At 36.5% G+C, this 18,553-nt stretch overlaps 1 long non-coding RNA gene across 1 annotated transcript in view; it reads left to right on the top strand.

The window, feature by feature from the left end:
* Positions 1 to 16,945, top strand: part of LOC130708466 (uncharacterized) — a 186,784-nt gene extending 169,839 nt beyond the window's left edge. Inside the window, exon 3 of the long non-coding RNA XR_009008710.1 lies at positions 16,808 to 16,945. This is a non-coding gene — a long non-coding RNA (uncharacterized LOC130708466). The remainder of the gene's footprint in view (positions 1 to 16,807) is intronic.
* Positions 16,946 to 18,553: the final 1,608 nt, after the last annotated feature.

The following is an 18,553-nucleotide window of genomic DNA, read 5'->3' as shown; positions in this document are numbered from 1 at the left end:
GGGTTCCCTTTTCTCCACATCCTCTCCAGCATTTGTTGTTTGTAGATTTTCTGATGATGCCCATTCTAACTGGTGTGAGGTGATACCTCATTGTACTTTTGATTTGCATTTCTCTAATAATTAGTGATGTTGAGCAGCTTTTCATGTGCTTCTTGGCCATCTGTATGTCTTCTTTGGAGAAATGTCTATTTAGGTCTTCTGCCCATTTTTGGATTGGGTTGTTTGTTTTTTTAATATTGAGCTGCATGAACTGTTTATATATTTTAAGTACTTTTTTTTGGTTTATACTATTAATGTGATATATTGTTTTGGTAATTTTTCTGATGTTGAATATTCCTTAAATTTCTGTGACAAATCCCACTTGTTCATAGTGTATTATTTTTTAGTAAATAGCTGAATTCTCTCTGTTAATATTTTGTTTAACATTTTTACATGTATATTAATAAATGAAATTGGCTTATAGCGGTTTTTTTTTTTTGCTATCTTTATCAGGTTTTATAGCCAAGATCATAGTTTACTTATAGTTTTACCATTTTTGCTATGCTCAAAAGTGGTTTATAATAATTGATATTATTCCCTGATCATTTTATATAATTTATCTATGAACTCATATAATCCCTCTGCTTTCTTTGATATTATCTCCAATTTGTTTTTCAGTTTTTGTTTATAATATTTTGTAAAAATAAATTATTCATTACATAGAATTCATTTTCATACAACTGTGTATTCACTCTATTTTGTATTTTGATTTTATATTCTTTCTCACTTCTATTTAATTTATTTGCAGTTTACTCTTGATTTACTTCTTGCTGTTGGTCTATCTGTTTTTAGCAAGTAGGATCATGGTTTTATTTTTCAATTACATTTCTGTTCAATTTTCCAACTTGGCTATTTAATTTTATTTTTCTCTTTTCTTTCCTTTTTTTTGGTTTGAGTTGCCTTTTATCCTTTAAAATATTCAGCTGATTTTCTTTAACTTTTAAAGAAAGATGATTAACATCATGACTTTTTTCTCTGCAAGTTACTTTTGCTGCATTCAGTAGACACATTGACTTTTCAAGGGCATCATTTTCTATATTGTCTGCTATTGTATTCTTAATTATTGTTCTATAAATACATTGCATTTATGGGATTTTTAAAATATTCAATGGTGTTCACATTCTTGCTATTAACTTCATAATAGCAATTTTTGTGGCTTGTTCTATATACAACTTTGCCAAAGCACCTAAAGATTGTATGACTTGGGGATGGTAAGCTCTCTTCAAAAACTGTAGAGAGCAATGGTGAATGAAGAGCCTATTAAGCTCTCCTTTAGCTGATTTATTAAGGTCAAGGTTATCATAACCTTGTTATTATTTTTTTCATAACCTTGTTATTAAAGTTAATGTGTGAAAAACAGAATTACCAATGTATCTCTATGGGTTACACATACAATAAACTGTGGTAAATGGCTATATTATGCTGTAGGAACTTTCGTATAAACCTCATTTTCTTAATTCTTTATTTCTGTACACCATTTCATAGTTTTACAGAGACATTTTCATAGATACTTTCATTTGATCCCCGTAAGAACCCTATGAAACAGGCAAGTAGGCATGCGGTGTTAATGTATTTTACACATGAGAGAATTAAGGCGTATGGAAGCCAATGCTTTACTCAAGTCAGTAGGTTAATTAGTAGGATATCTGGATGTAGAACTCAAATCTCTTGCCTCCTAGTCCTGTGCTTATTGCACAATGTCACAGTGCTCCAAGTTGATCCTAAACTTAAACACTGCAATGTGGATTCTTTTCTAGTAGTTGGCTACAAATGGTATATAATTTTAATAACATATGCTTATTTCCAGAGAAAGGGTTTTACTCTCATTCTATGCCAATGTTATTTTAATGTGTGACATTACATAGCAGGCTGCATACTCTTACATGAAAAAATTTTGGGAAAAAATGTTTGCCTGTATCTATTTTTGCAGATCTATTCTAATTTAAGGAATCATGATGATTGAAAACCCACACTTCAGAACAATTTAGAATAAAATTTTTTGTTACATCTTGACTTTTACCTCCTTTGAAGCCAATGTAATTCTAATGGAAATCCAGGGAAATATTTTAAATTTCCACCCTGAATTCCATGAATGAAGTCACAGGACAGGTGTGTGTTGGAATCCTATAATTTCCTTCCTGTCTCACCGTACCAGAGAACTCATCAGTGGAGCTGCTTCTCAGGCATGAGACCTACTTTAACAATTGTAGTTGTAGTAATACCTATTCATTCCTCTACTTAGCACTTCAAAGTTTACAAATCCCATTCCCAGTTGCTCTTTTTAAACTCCTGTGTGAAAGATTGGTCAAGGGTTTATTAGCCCCATTTTACAGATGAGAAAATAGACTCAGGGGTATGAAAGGTCCTGCCTAAATTCATAATGGGTGGAGTTCTGGCTTAAACCCACATCCTTTGGCTCACTGTTTAGGACCCTTTGTACCATGCCATACATCCTTCAGTGTGGTCAATAGGGAGATCTCTTTGAGAACTGGAATGCTAAAGGTTTAAATTGTTCCAGACTATAGTAGCAAAGTCAGTGAGAACTTTGTAAGACTGAATAACAGAAGGAAACAATTTTTTTACAAGATGTTATGAAATACCTTAGGATGAAAATATAAAAGATTATGCAGTTCAATATCAGGACTTAAAAAACAAAAACGAAACACATGTATCTACCTGACTCTATTGGCATTATTTTGGTAGGGAATAGTCCATTTTGATTTTTTTTGTATGTAATGTTTTTAGGTATCTATTGCATTACATCAGCTAATGTGTCCACATGCATAAACACATGCACACACATAAGATAGATGCATATGTACACATACTCAGATATGCATGTGCTCATATGTACTAAAACATTTTCTGTTGCCGTTCCCCAGCAGCCCAAGAGAATTAGAACTGCCTCTAAAACAGAGTCAGAGGCTCGTCTCCCAGGCCATGTCCATAGGCAACATGAGCACAAAGACTGCCCTCCAGAGTTTTAGAAAAAATCTGGCCATTTCCCTGGACAGGCAAATAAATCAGGGCGTACTCAGCTTTGTTTGCATGAGGGTGAAGTGATTTGCGGAGGTGTCTTTCTCACTTCTGAATTCAGTCCTAGGGCTGCAAATTTATTTCTTTTCTTTTTAAACTTATTGCTATCCCTAACTGTCTAGCTGGGTGCTTTTTTAAAGTGTACACTTGGTAATACTCTACTTCACAATAATAAATGACAGAGAGGAGGCCCTCCACTCTCGAAGTCCTGGCTACACCAGCAGACAAAGACTGTCAGCGATGTGCAAGTGCTTTTGTCATCGTTGTTGTACCATTGGAATAGACGCCATTGTGTTCTTCTTCTGGTCCTTATGCCCGTGAGATCATTGATGTGGCAATCCTGACAGCTACTCAGTTGTCCACTGAAACAGCTGATAAGGTCATTCTCTTGAAGGTCAGTAATGATCCCCTAATTACCAAATCCAGCTCCCTATTCTTAATCTCCATACTCCTGGAAGTCTCTGGTTCTCCAGAGGAAGCAAACTGTAACCAAGAGGAGGAAACTTGGGTTTGGGAATGATGGATAGTGAGAGTGAAGGCAAATCTCTAAAGAGCCAGTAATCTGAGCCTTAAACATTATAAGGCAGAAATCAAGGACTCCAGATCATGTCCCAAGGTGGAGAAAGAAGAATGTGACAAAGATTCCCTATTTAAAATCAGATACCCAGTAAGAGGAATGTGATTCCCAAAGCGTTGAGCACCAAAATTGTTAGCAGAAGTTTTTAGTTCCTTAATAAGTCTTTCCGAAGCATTCAATTTAATTTGCATGGAAACAACAGCTCTCTTTTCATATTCATATTGGTTTATGTAGTATTTAATTAAATTATGTATTACAATGACGAATGCAACTGGCCTAAATAGGTTTGGCAAAAAAAACCCAGCTGGCTCTTCGTACGCATACAGTTCATCTGGTGGAAGTACATGTAGGCAGGTGTCCTAGAGTAGCCTATCAGCCCCGAGTAGTCAGCCTATGTTACAATATGTCTTAGAGACGAAATAGAGAACACAGGCTAACTGGGTGAGCTGGTTAACAGATTGTAGTGATCGTCCTGTCAATCCCTATTGGTCTGTCTTGCTCTTGGCCTGTCCCTCCTCCTGGAACCCTTTTCATTTCATCTGCAACCTCTTGCTGTGGGCAATCTTTGGTGGGCAGAAGACGGGCCCCCAGCAACGTCCACATCCTAATCTCTGGAACCTGTTACTATGTTACCTTACATGGCAAAAGGGACTTTGCAGATGTGATTAAGTGAAAGATCTTGAGATGGAGAGATTAATCCTAGATAAGCCGGGTAAGCTGATGTAATCACAGAGAACCTTTTCTAGTTGTGGTCAAAGGAATATAAAAAGAGATACTATATTGCTGGCTTTGCAGATGGATGAAGAGGGCCATGAGGGTGGTCTCTAAAAGCTGGAAAGACAAGGAAGTGGATTTTCCCCTACAGCCTCCAGAAAGGAATGGAGTCCTGCTCACACCTTGATTTTAGCCCAGGGAGAGCCATGTTGGTCTTCTAACCTACAAAACTGTAAGATAATAAATTTGTGTTGCTTTTAAGCCTCTAAGCATGTGATAGTTTGTTAGCAGAAATAGAAAACTAATACAAAATCTATTCAATTGTCCAGGCTCATCTTAAATTCAAAATCCTCTGTGAAGATTTCCTTAATACCTGTGATTTGGTATGAATTTTTCCTCTTTTTGACTTTGTGTCCTTTTTATTGTACTTCCCACAATTTTCCTTATATTATAGTAATTACTGGCCTTCTCTTAACACTCTGTGACTATAGGCTTTTATCAGCAGGGACTATACTTATTTTTGTACCATAAATTCGGATAGTCTCTAGGTTTTGTCCTTGGATTAATGTAGACTTGTGCTGTACAGTAGTGTAGCCACTAGTCACATGTAGCTATTTAAGTATAAATTAATTTAACTGAAATAAAATAAAAAATTCAGTTTCTTAGTCTCATTACCCACATTTCAGGAGCTCAACAGCTACATATAGTTAATGGCTACTATATTGGGCAACACATATATGAAACATTTTCATCATTTCAGAAAGTTCTATTGGATAGCACTGTTCTAGACTGTTTCTGTATACTTGAACAATATTTCTCACCTCTTACAGAGGTGTTTTTATTGGGATGTGGCTGAGGACTATTGTTATGCTCTGACTTTTCTTTTGAGAAGTAAGCTTTTGAAATAAGGCATTGCTGTAGGAATTCATCTGTATCAATCAGGGTCCTGGTAGGAAAGCCACACCATTCTTTCAAAGGAAGTCTTCAAGGACAACAAGTGTGAGTAGAGTTAAGAGAACTAACAAAAAATGTTGAGGTGCCAGAGGTTAGCAAAGTGGGAAGCTGTTACCATTTTGCACTGAAGGGTTATTGGAGTTGTGAGAAGTGCCGCCCAACATAGCTGTGGTCCTGAAGGAATGCAGCCTCTAACAGAAACATGGCCAAAGCAGAGAGGAGAGCAGGGAAGGAATCTCTAACCTCTCTCTTCTCCTGACCTCCAGTCTCCAGCCAAACCCAACCTGAAGCCAACCAGCAAGGAGCCTGGGAGGGACAGTGTCCTGCAGTACAGAACAGAGAGAAAGGCAGAGAGTGAATTTGGGGTGGAGGAAGAACTGGAAAGTAGCTAGCACCATGGTTTAGGGCATTACATCACATTCCTCAACCGCATTTAGAGATATTTATTTTAGAGGTAAGTGATAAAAAAAGATAGCTACATTTTAGCATCATGAATAATAAAAATAATGCTTCCCTTTTGCGTGGCATTCCAGAAGATTAGAGTGAACTTTATAGTCCACAGTGTGGGAGGGCATCGTGATTGCCTATCTGAGCTTGTTTTTTCCTGGCCTATAGCTCTTATTTGTATTTTATTTTGTCCTGTTGTTTTATTTTTAATTTATATTTTTCAATTCTATTGTAAGTATTTCTCTGTGTTTACATTGTGAAATGAGGCGAAAATAAAATAGACAAATAGAGAAATGCCTGTTTTTGTAAATTCTCAGAATCATGTAGCATTGTGTCTTGCCTAGAATTGGCTTGCTTAGTTAAGTGTGGAGTCAACCAGGCAGATAAATAATTTACATGGTAATTTCTATTTCTACCCATAGCTAATGCTGATTATTTTATTCCACATCTATTTCTTCTACCTGAAATGTCTGGATAACTTCTAACTTTCTACATCCTCAGAGGAGAAAATAAAAGGAACTTAAACTGAAACTCTGATACTTCAAGTGAAGTTTTAACTATATGAGTCACAAACTCAAAAAAAGAGTTCTTCCATCATGTCCTGACTGTTTTGGTGAGAGTCAGGGACTTTTATGAGAGAATTTTACAGAACTAGGCAAGATGAAATAACACCTGCCTAAAATATATATCATTGTAGCTTAACACTAGTAATTTCAACTATTTTCACATTCATTTTTTGTTTCACGATGAACTGTTCTGCTTAAGTCATGGATTCTTAGATATAAAAGAATAAAATAGATATCCATTCACCTTCCTCCCATCTCTTCATTCCTAAGTGTTCTACAGATTCATTAAATTATGCTTTCATATTTTTTTCGATGTTAAGAAACAACAAAAATTATCAAATTCAGAAATTTAGTAAAAATTATCAAAATCTCCCTTTAGTCATTTTTCTTTTCGGCAACATATTCTCAGTTCCCCTTTCCCATTTTTTTAGTTGGTCATATATTATAAATAGGTTAGCATTTTAGACATTTACATTTTATTCCATCTGGTCATAATTTTCTCTTTATTAAAAATTTGAGGGAAAATTATATTTGAAATACTTAATGGCAAGGCACATTCTATAATAATTCAGGTCCATCTTTTGGGAACTCATTGAAGGATTATTATGAACTATAATTCAGGTTTGTGAGATGGAATATTTGTAACACCTTGAATCTATACATAAGATAAATATATATTTTTTAATTACAAAAATACTTTACTTTGAAAAAAAGCAGTTATATTTTAGAAAATGGACTAGATAAATACTCTTTCCAGATTACAAAGTTACTTTTGTTTACAAATATAAAATATTTTATGCATAATTTCATTTATAATTTTACTTGATATATTTTGTGTAAAATGTTTCTATTAAGAATTTAAAATGGAATGATTAAATTCCCTTTTATATGTTTTCAATTTTGCTCTAAATGGAATTTCTAGCTGTTGAATTCTAAGGAAGAGGGTATTTCTTTGTTTTCCCTTGTTTATAGGAAGCCTTAAAAATTGAGAACAGTGAAAATCATCAACATTAGAGTACAGCATGGTAAATTCTTAAGTTTGCTGGAAGTAGTGACCTTCATGGTATCAAGCAGAAAGAGAAAATTTTCATCTTCAGGAATAGAGTTGTAGAGAGAAGGAGAAAAATGTGCTTGAAGCTCATTGAAATTTGTCCAATTAATGTTTTTTCTGAGCTGACATTAGTGGTAATATCTACTTCTTCAAATGCTTGCCTTTATCATCTTCACAGATTTCTATAAATTACAGTGCCCCCTCCCACAGATTGTGATGAATTCCAATGAATTTTCAGCAGAAGACATTTGGATTTGGTTTCCTATGTAGAACTATACGAAATTGCTGATATTTGACCATTTCTTTTGATTTTCAAAAGTGGTTCAAACTAATATTACAAAGTACCTCTTATAAAGACATGGAAGACATAGTGTTTTTTTTGTGGGAGACTTACCTACCAAGAGGGATTTTAACTAAATATTGTAGAGGAGAATAAAAATGCTAAATGTAAGAGCAACACAGATTCTAGTAGGTGGGACCTAGAAGAAGCCAGTGGGAGACAGTGCAGAAATTCTCAGGGGAAAATGACAGGTCAGGTACTCAAATATTTCCATACACATGCACAGAAAATGTGTAACTAATATACTAACCTTGAAAGACAATACATAGTGATTCTATAAACATCCCTCCAGGTTGGTACCACGTTTTTAGGGTCTGAGAGAACTGTTAGGAGTTGAAGCTAGTTAAACAATCTTTTACACCAATGGAGCTATCTCTTCTGGTTGACCTTAGTACACTAAACAAGACTCATTGGGCAACTATATGATCATTCAATCTGTATTTCTTCTTCCGATATATAAGTATATTATGAGACACTTGGTCAGATATAATACTGGTTGAGATATAATATTTTATATCTGTGGTCTTCTTCTGTATCAAAAAAGTAGGTGAGATTTTCTGTGTCTTGTTCTTGGTGAACTTATATGCTAGCTGTGTTCCACAGAGGGGACTCTGCTCAAAGTACAGTTGCCATCTTCTAACTCTTTCCTGGCTGCTAAGGGAGTAAATCCTAGCCATAGCATTTGACAAATTTGTCCTCCCCTGAGACCACCTAGCCTGACTTTTGCTCTTTTGGGGTTTGCAATATCAAAAAAAATTCCAAAGTAATTATGTAAACCAAGGAAGATGTAGTACTTTTAATCAAAAGGATACTTGCTACAGAGGTGAGAAAATGCCACGTAAGGTAAAGATAAGGTCTCAGCAATGTCTCAGTGGATGCTCAGGAACTCTTGATGATTTCATCTTTCTTTCCCATAGTACCACAAAAGTGAGACTGGCATTCAGCGTGCAGTTCAGGAAAGGACAGCAGGGATGGCACTATGCTTTGTTGATGAAGTGGTTAGTAGATCTCTACTTCCTAGAGCCAGGCAAGCCAGCAAATTTCTTTATGTGACTTGGTTTTATAGTTTCTGCAGAGCTGGAGGGTTTTCATTCTGAGTAGCTTGAAATACAATGGCTCTTCTAATTGTTCAAAATGAACAGAGGGAAGTAAAGGCAGCTGCAGGGTGGCCTCAGAGAGCAGAGAAAGTGGCCACTCGCCACTGCTAGTACAATTCATTGGAGTCACAAGTGTGTGCAGAAAGTAAGAGGTAGTTATCTATGAATAAAAGTTTTAAGGAATCAAGACATCCTTTTAATTTTTTTGAGACTCCTTCTTCACCTAGTTATATTTTTGAATTGATAGCTATGGTTTTGCTGATTACATAGGCCCAATTACTAGGGAGAAGGGTAGGATGAACATATCATAGGCATTCAAAGTGCCAAATTGCCGCGCGTGTGTGTGTGTGTGTGTGTGTGTGTGTGTGTGAGTGTGTGTGATAGATATGCATGTGCTAGCATTTTAAACATGGCTTCAGAACTTTTATGGAACTCATACTAGTTGCTGATGATCACACTTTTCTAGTACTTTCAAACAAAAATATATGTAGTGATCCTTTGTGGGAGCTGATTACCTTTATTCTGTTTCTCTTCTCTTTTTCATTTTAGCCAGTACATGTGATTAAAAGGCTTTATTTTCTGTCTCCATTTCCTTACAGAAAGGCAGATGCCAATGTTTACAAGCTTGTATGATCTTGTATACCCTTGTTCAGTGCCTTCCTCCACATAAGATACTTGTTGCCTTGACTATCTTTCTTCATTAGAGAAGTTGAATTAGTGGGAAATAGGGCAAAGAAAAGTCCTACTGGCTCAACTTGCCTTGCTGCTACTGGGGAGGAATAACTTGGACCACCCCTATTTAGCTGTGTTGATTCCAGTGGGGATCACCAGTATTTTACAGATAGGATCACTTTGTCAGAAATGGTCTATTTGCTGAATGAAAATGCAGCTCTGTTTTTATAGCAACCATGTTTAGTTTTCTGAAAGTGATTTACTTTTAAAAGAATCCTTGATCCATATTTCTTTTTTTTTTTTTTTTTTAATTATTTATTTATTTATTTATTTTTGGCTCTGTTGGGTCTTCGTTTCTGTGCGAGGGCTTTCTCCAGTTGCGGCGAGCGGGGGCCACTTTCATCACGGTGCGCGGGCCTTTCACTATCGCGGCCTCTCTTGTTGCGGAGAACAGGCTCCAGACGCGCAGGCTCAGTAGCTGTGGCTCACGGGCCCAGTTGGTCCGCGGCATGTGGGATCCCCCCGGACCAGGGCTCGAACCCGTGTCCCCTGCATTGGCAGGCAGACTCTCAACCACTGCGCCACCAGGGAAGCCCGATCCATATTTCTTAATAAGCTATGCTGTGTTTTAAAATATTCACCATCAATCTTACCTATTCAAGATACTAGCTTTCTATTCTTAATTTTGTCCCCAGATAAATGTTTTCTTTCCCCCTTTGTACCTACAGTGTTGCATGAGGTTGAGAAAGGATCTAGTATCTCAACAAAAAGAAACCCCTTCTGCAAATAAAGGAGATACAAAAAGGCATTTTATTAAACAAACAAAAATGCCATTGCACAATTGTGATTCTCCCTGGGAAACTTGTATTTGCTAGGTGCACTCTCTTGAAAATGGCATTAAAGAGGATTCACACATAAGCCCCAGTAGTTCAAGTGGGACTTAGTTCTTGGCATGATTAGCAAAGTGGGTTTTCCAACACATTTATTTTGGGGACTTTTTTCCCCTGTGAGTCTTTAATTTGGTTGCTAGACCTTTCACTAATTTTATTGTTCTGTGTTTTTTCTCATTGAGGATGTTATTGGGTAAAACTTACAGGCACATTACTCAGCCTGGCAAGAGTGAGGGATAATGACCATTTCCTGACATTCACTATTTAAGGAGATTTGCTTGTTTCCCTATTTGATTGAGTGCACTGACATTCTTCCTATGTGTTGCTACATAGTCTAACATTTAAGAAAGACTTCATTCTAAAACATGATATTTCATCCAAACACTCTCTTGGTGTAGCTATGTAAGTAAAACCTTAGGGCCCCTGCCATGGTACCACTCTTGAGGTAAGAGCAAACCTCCTACCCTTGTCCTCCCTCACCGTTTCCAGCGACCCCCCACCTTTTTGGTAGAAACTTCCCCTTCTGAGGCTAAATTAACATCTTTATGTATTTTTCTTCTGAATCCAGGTTCATTTGACTGACCATAGATGGAAAAAGGCTCATGGGTTAGCACAGAACCTACACCGAGTATCAATACAAACTACTTCCTCCCTGTAGGGAAGATCCTCTAAATATATCACCTTTCATTGGCTTCACCTTGCCCTCAAACTCCCTCAGCCAAACTGGTCTTGAGTCTTGTCTTTTGGCTCAAAGGATTGACCATTTTTGCTCCTCTCCAAGTCCACACGTCTACAGGCTTTTATTTCCATGCCCAGCTAAGTGCTACTTTATCCACAAAGCCTCTCATGAGCCTCCTTGTCCCTCATATGAAAGTAATCTCTTTCTTTTTAAAATTTTTAGCACTTAACAATTTTCTCATCTGTCTCTGAGTGTTTTCTCCCTGTTCTTGTAGTTATTTTACTGCATTATTTTCATATTAGAAACTAAGGTACTCAAACAGGAATCATGCGTGATTCTCTGTATCAGTCCTCGTCTCTGGCACAGACCCTGATACATAGGAAGTGCTCAGATATGTTGAATGCTGATGAAGAGATGAATACAAGGAGCAGGTCAGACCTTCCCTCAAAAATAATGTTAGGTTTGATTAGTCATTAAGGGGTGGATCAGGATCAGCTGTCTTCATTGAAGTCTTGTGAAGAGGGAATGAGCTTAAACCATGCTGGGAGGATTCTGATGCAAAATTCAAGCTGTGGAAGCCCATCAACCAAGGCCCAGGATCCTTTACTAGAGAGACTTGGAATTGCCTTTGTTAAAGTTTTTAAGGTAGGCTTTGGAGCTTTGGATGTAGACAGATGAAGCTAGGGTGAGGAAATTAGAACTAGCTTCTGGTTTTAGTGTTGTTTCTAGGAAATCAGTCCAATTCAGAGCAGAGATTTCCACAAAACAAAAATCATGGCCCAAAGAGTCATAGAGGGCTCCCAAGAATGAATGGGAAGCTTGATTCTACTTTGAGGAGATAGCTGCATGTGTGCGCTCTTAAATGCTGAATGAGATGAATGATGACAATTATTCATGACACTAGAACAGCAAGCCAGTTATAGTATTTCCAGGAGTCTGCACCAGAGTCATATGTTTCATCAAACCCATTGTCTTTTTCCTCAGATCTATCTTGTTGGTAGAATTGCTACTTTCCCCCAAAACAAACACAAATCCTGGTCTTCTTTGAGTCCTCCTCCCAACCATGTACCTCCCAATGAAAGATTTCCAGATCCAGGTACTACTTCTTCACCACTTTCTGTAGCAGTGAGGCCCTATATGCTGGGACCCTAAATCTGGACACTATATTTACCTCCTTCCTGATGGGTTTCCCTCCCTGCTATCTCTCCTCCCCTCTCTTCAATGCAGCATTCCTAAAGTCTACATTCATTGTTGCATTCCCATGCTCAATAACTTTTAGTAGTTCTCCGTTGCTTACAAGATCAATTCTAAACTCACTAAAAGGGCAAGCAAAAACCATCTGCAATTTGTCCCTTTGCTCTTGTTCTTTCCTATCAAAATTTTATCCATTCTTCAGGATCCCACATCTCTATGTAAATTTAAATTTAGTTGTTTACATGTTTGCCTTCCCCATTAGGTGGTAGCTCCTTGAGGGTAGGAACTGAGTCTGACTTATAGTTGTATTCCCAAAGTGGCTAGGGCAGTGCCCGGCACAAAGAAACACTTATGAGGGTAGACTATGTCTTACAGTGCACTATGCACTCACACAGTGTCTAGCTCTGACGAACGTGTTGAATTATGAATGAATGAAAAACAGTGAATTTCCATGAAGGAAGGTGTAGTCCATCCTGCTCCCAGTTCCTCTTCAGAGAAGAGGCAGTATGGAGTCAAATGGTTGGTTAAAATGTTGATTCTTCTGTTGTCTTCTATTGACCTTGGGCTTATCACTATTCTCTGGATCTCAGTTTTTATTGCTTTCATAAGAAGAAGTTAAGTCTTATATCTTAGTGTGTGTGTGTGTGTGTGTGTGAGAGAGAGAGAGAGAGAGAGGGAGAGAATGGTGTGGGGTGTAGAATGCCATTGGTATTTCCTTGGGGAAAGAGAAATAATCTTCCTCGCAATTAGGCTTCATTTATATAAATTACCACAGGGTGATACCAAGGCCAAGAGAAGTTGAAGTTTAGAGTTCAAAGAGGTTCTTTTATCTCCTGAAGCTGGACGAAGCATTGATTTATGTTTGCAGCCTTGACTTGGCTCCGCAATCTTGGGACCTAATAATGATAAATCACATCAACAACTGAACTCATCCTCTATAGTTTACAAAGTACCTTTGTTTGCCAGCTTCTTTCTGTCTTTCTGTTTTTCTTTCTTGTTTTGCTACAGATATTTTCCAAGCCCTTTCAAATGTTGAATCATTTCATTGGAGCTTCATAAACACCTTATGAAGTAGCTTGGGAAGATATGATAATGATCATTTTTAATTGTATTTTGGCTTTAGAATTAGTCTTTTAATTTTTAAAAACCTTTTTATTATGAAATATTCTAACCAACCTTGGTTTGGGATGCTAGTTTATTTCTTACTAGGAGAATGACCTGTGGCAGATCACTTAATCTCTCTGAAACCCTGTCTCTCTTCTGTAAAATGGAGTTACCTACTACACAGGTTTGTTTTGAGGATAGCCCCTGGAATTTTTTTGTTCTTGTTTTACTTTCTTCTTGGAGTTGCTGTTAAGCAGAAACTCAGAGCCAAGTCACTTTAAAGAGCTGAATCTCTTTATGTTGTTTTCAAGGTTCATGCAGGCTTTGGCCATTTTTATGTCGCTACATGCACCCTAGATCACTCTCTAAATAATGAGTTTAAAGAGGTCCTTCTACTTTTTCTATAGATCCTGATTTCCTTGAGGACACAGAGTATTTCTTGCCTGGCAGATCCTGGCCCTTGTCCAAATCCAGTCTTGTCCCATTCTTTACCCAAGTATGATTCCTAAAGAGCATTGATTAAAAAGTTTTTTTTAGAAGAAATCGCTTCTAAAAAATAGGATTATGTAAAACAAAGGTGGAAAATGTTACTACTGCAGTCATTATTGACATATGACAAGATTCTGTCCTTGCTACTCGCTACTCAGAATTCGGCCATTAGACCAGCAGCATCAACATCACTTGGGAGTTTGTTGGAAATACAGAATCTCTACCTGGCCTCAGATCATTTTAACAAGTTTCCCACGGAAACCTACACACATTAAAGTTTGGAAAATGCTGCTCTAAAAATATGCTCTTATCCGACCCAGTGATAGGTCATACCTGAAGGACACAATGCTCACCAGGTTAGTTCCCATACTGGCTATTATTAACTCACCTGATTCTTGATCTTATCTCATTTTGTTCTGTTTTGATACCTGCTCATTTCTTTGTCTTTCTATTTACACCATTTTGGCAACCCACTCAAATTTAACTTTGGGGATGCATGGCCTATCTGCTTTGCTTCCCATTTAACAAAAAGCATTCCCATTTCTGGCATGGTTTTCCTGCAGATTGCTAGTCCTAAACCCTCCATGTCTATCTGTTCTCATGTGCTACTCTCATTAGGTAATCCCTCAGGATTTCCTTGCTCAGACCTTAGTCAACAGGACCTTTCAAAAGGCATCTATTAAGAATTATTTGTGTGTGTTTGTGTAGTGCAAATGCAGCCAGATATACTGAGCCCCAAAGGAAATGTGCAGATATTAGTGAGACAATTTATGAAAGTGGTGATAACTGTTTCAAGAGATGGTGACTATCTTGTACCAGCTAGACTTTCTAAAATGCAGATGCTACATTTGTCATACAGAATTTTTATTAAAGAGGACTTATATGATTGATACTGTTACACTGAATTTTGAACATTCCATTCTGTTTTACTTAAATCAAGCCTCTGGGGGGAGTATATGATTTTTAAAGATTTTATTTTGGGGGAGAGAGACTTTGAATTTCTTCTCATTGAAATTTTTTTGTGTGTACAGCAAACTACCAAAAGGAAATAAATTCAGTGCAAAAAAAAAAAAAGTTAATTGACCATTTAAAAAAAAAAAGGAAATGAGGAGCTTAATGGCCTTGGATATTTTCATCATATTTTTTGAAATATTGTTCCTCCCTTTTGTAAGGTTTCAGAATGAAATAACACCCTTGTCAAAATGTCTAAGCGCTTCAATAATAGGTGATGGAGAAATGGTGACAGAGAGAAAACAGGTGTTTTTAGCTCACTAATATAGCATGCAGGCAAAGATTTCCATTTTTACCTGCTCCACAAGAGTAAATACTTTAGAACTACAGTCTTGATGAGAGCAAAAATGACTGTGAATAATGCCCACTTTCTGTGAAGGAGAATTTTAACTTTAATATTACTACTTAAAATGAGATTTCACCTATTTTTAACCTTCTCTTTGGTTACCAAGGCTGTAAAAAAAAGAATCTATTAATGACTATGTTAACACGTGCTAATGAGCTAAGAAATATTTTCTTCCTCCTAATATGGAAACCTCAATAAATATATGAGAAAAAGTTTTATATTAATGATGGTTTATGTTTCTGTCATTTAATTAGAATTAGGTGATATAAAGTGATCTGGTGCTCCTATCAAAACTTACAGATTTCTTTTTCCTTTCCCCAGTGCAATGATATATAATTATATTAGATAAATATAAGATAACAACAGAAAAATACTTGCAAACTCTACATTGTCATACAATGATGTTCTGTTCTGTAAAACTGAATGCATGATCTGATGAGGAAATTTAAACAAATGCCTTATTAGCTGATAATGGCTTAATATATTAGAGTTGGGTAAGAGTTGCTTTGTGACAGCCTCTTGCAATCTCTTACCCTAGAGAAGTGAGTAGTGTGGAGGTTTTAAGCCAAGGCACTCTAATTAGGAGTTGCTTTTTGTTCCGGGCAGCCTGCCTTATCATCCCTGAAGTCAGGACTACTGCAGTCGCACAGCTCCACACATCAGCATGGTCTCCCAGATTTGGACAATCTGGTGGCATGGCCTGAAAGCCCACCACCTAGCAGGGGACGTTTTTTGCCCTGGTGAAAGGGCCCACATTTTGCTGTGAACCAGACTTTCAATATGCTGCTTTAAAGAAGCCAGTTCATCTTTTTGTTTAAAAATCTTGATACATTTGACTTCTAGAGTTTTCAAGAGTATACAAGTAAGCTACAGGTTAGAACTGTGCTGTCCAATATGGTAGAACCTCTAGCCACAGGTGACAGTTGAGGACTTGATGGGTGGCTAGTCCCAACTGAGATGTGCTGTTATTGAAAACTTCACACTGGATTTCAAAGAGTTAGAAAAAAAAGAATTCAAATATTTCATTAACAGTTTCTTTATGTTGATTAATGTTGAAATGATATTTGAATATTTCAAATGATATTTCAACTATGGTTGTCATAGTTCTTTCAGGCTGCTATAACAAAATACCGTAGACTGGGTAGCTTGTAAACAGCAGAAATTTATTTCTCACAGTTCTGGAAGTTGGGAAGTCCAAGATCAAAATGCCAGCAGATTTGGTATCTGGTGAGAATTCACTTCCTTGTTCATAGACAGCTGTCTTTTCGCTATAACCTCACATGGCAGAAGGGGCAAGGCAGCTCTCTCGGGTCTCTTTTATAAAGGCACTAATCCCATTCATGGAGGCTCTGCCCTCATGGGCCTAATTACCTCTCAAAGGCCCCATCTCCTAACACCAACACATTAGCTATTAGGTTTCAATATATGAAATTTGAGGGGGCACGATATTTCAAACTTTTTCATTATTATGATATTTATTATAGTATCTGTGATCAGTTATCTTTGGTGTTACTACTATGACTCACTGAAAGCTCAGATGATGGTTAGCATTTTTTAGCAATGAAGTATTTTAAAATTAGGTATGTACATTGTTTTTTCAGATGCAATGCTGTTGTACACTTGGGACTACAGTATAGTGTGAACATAACTTTTACATGCACCAGAAGATTTGTGTGATTCGATTTACTGCTACATTCACTTTATTGTGGTGGTCTGGAACCAAACCCACATCATCTCTGAGGTACGCCTGTAATTGCTCCTGACTTGCTTTATTATCAAAGATGATTTCATAAGTGTATTGGCTTCCTACTGCTGCTGTAACAAGTTACCACAAACTTGGTGGCTTAATACAACGCACTTTTATTTTCTTACAGTTCTAGAGGTCATAAATCTGAAAATCAACTACACTGGGCTGAAATCGAGGCTTTAGGTGGGAACCCATTTCCTTGCGTTTTCCTACTTTCTAGTGGCAGCCAGCATTCCTTGGCTCATGGCCCCTTCAGAGCCAGCAGTATAGCATCTTGCTTCACTTGTCACACTGCCCTCTTTTTCTGTGTCTTTTTCTCTGCCTTCCTCATAATCTTCCTATTTTAATATCCTTAACTTAATCACAAAGTCCCTTTAGCCATGTAAGGTAACATTCACAGGTTCCAGAGATTAGGACATGGATATCTTTAGGGACCATTATTCAACCTACCACCATGAAAAAAACAAAAGACCAAATTTTAACTTCATATGATGAAGTCATCTGTCACCTAGTTTTGTTGTAAATGTTGTCTATGGATTTTGGTTTTGCTGTCTAGTTTCTCTGTTTTTATGTAGAGATTTGGTTATATCCAAAAATGATCCTACCACTGTCATCTTCATCTCCCCGGAATCCTCCCTTTCTTTCTAAGTTACATGTTAAAGCTTGTTTACATTATTGCTGTGTTCAAAGACCAGCTCTTGGGTTTATTTACCAATTCTGAGTACTGGGTATTTAGGGTTTTTTTTATCATTTTACCATTTTTTATGCTCTTTTATGTTTATTCATTCCTTTTATTTTTAAAATATAAAAAGTTTTTTTATACTGTTATACTATTGTTCTTTTTCTAGATTTTAATTCACAGATTAGTTCATTTTTCCCCATCTTGTTACACACTGAAATATTTAAGACTATGGACTCCTTTTACTGAGAACTGTTTGGGTATTTCATATAAATTTTTATATATAGTTTTCTCATCTTCATTTAAAAATTATCTACATTTATGATTTCTATTTCCTCTTTAGCAATTGTTTAGTAGAGTGATTTTTAAATTTCTAAGGGGCTGGGATTTTCTTTAAACTTTCATTATTAATTTAAAATTTTATGAAATCATATTCAGAGATACAGCTTGTGAAACTTTGGCTTTGGAACTTTGAAATTTCATCTATATACTAATATGTGATAAATTATTGTAAATAGACTATAGGTCTTGGAAAAGAAAGTGTATTTTCTGTTTGTGCAATATTGTTCACTTTTATAAAATCGTATATTGTCAGTTTTAATAAATAGATTAATCAGCACCTTTATATCCTATATTTTCATTTATTTTGTCTGTCAAAGACAGATGTATTAGCATTTCTGAATATAATCATATTTCTGTCATCTTTCTCATTGTATTTCTAACAATTTTTGCTTTACATTTGCTAATGCAGTGTTATTTGACATATAAATGTTCAAGACAATTATATTTTCATTGTAAATTGAACCCTTTACCAATATAAAATGATGGTTTCTTTTGCACTTGCCTGGTATTCAATGTTATGTGATAGTACTATTGTAGTGATGCTTTATGATTTTTTAGCATTTACATAATATTCCTTCA

This window comes from Balaenoptera acutorostrata, chromosome 6 (genome assembly GCF_949987535.1).
Source record: "Balaenoptera acutorostrata chromosome 6, mBalAcu1.1, whole genome shotgun sequence".
NCBI lineage: Eukaryota > Metazoa > Chordata > Mammalia > Artiodactyla > Balaenopteridae > Balaenoptera > Balaenoptera acutorostrata.
This window is presented reverse-complemented; position numbering and strand designations above follow the sequence as displayed.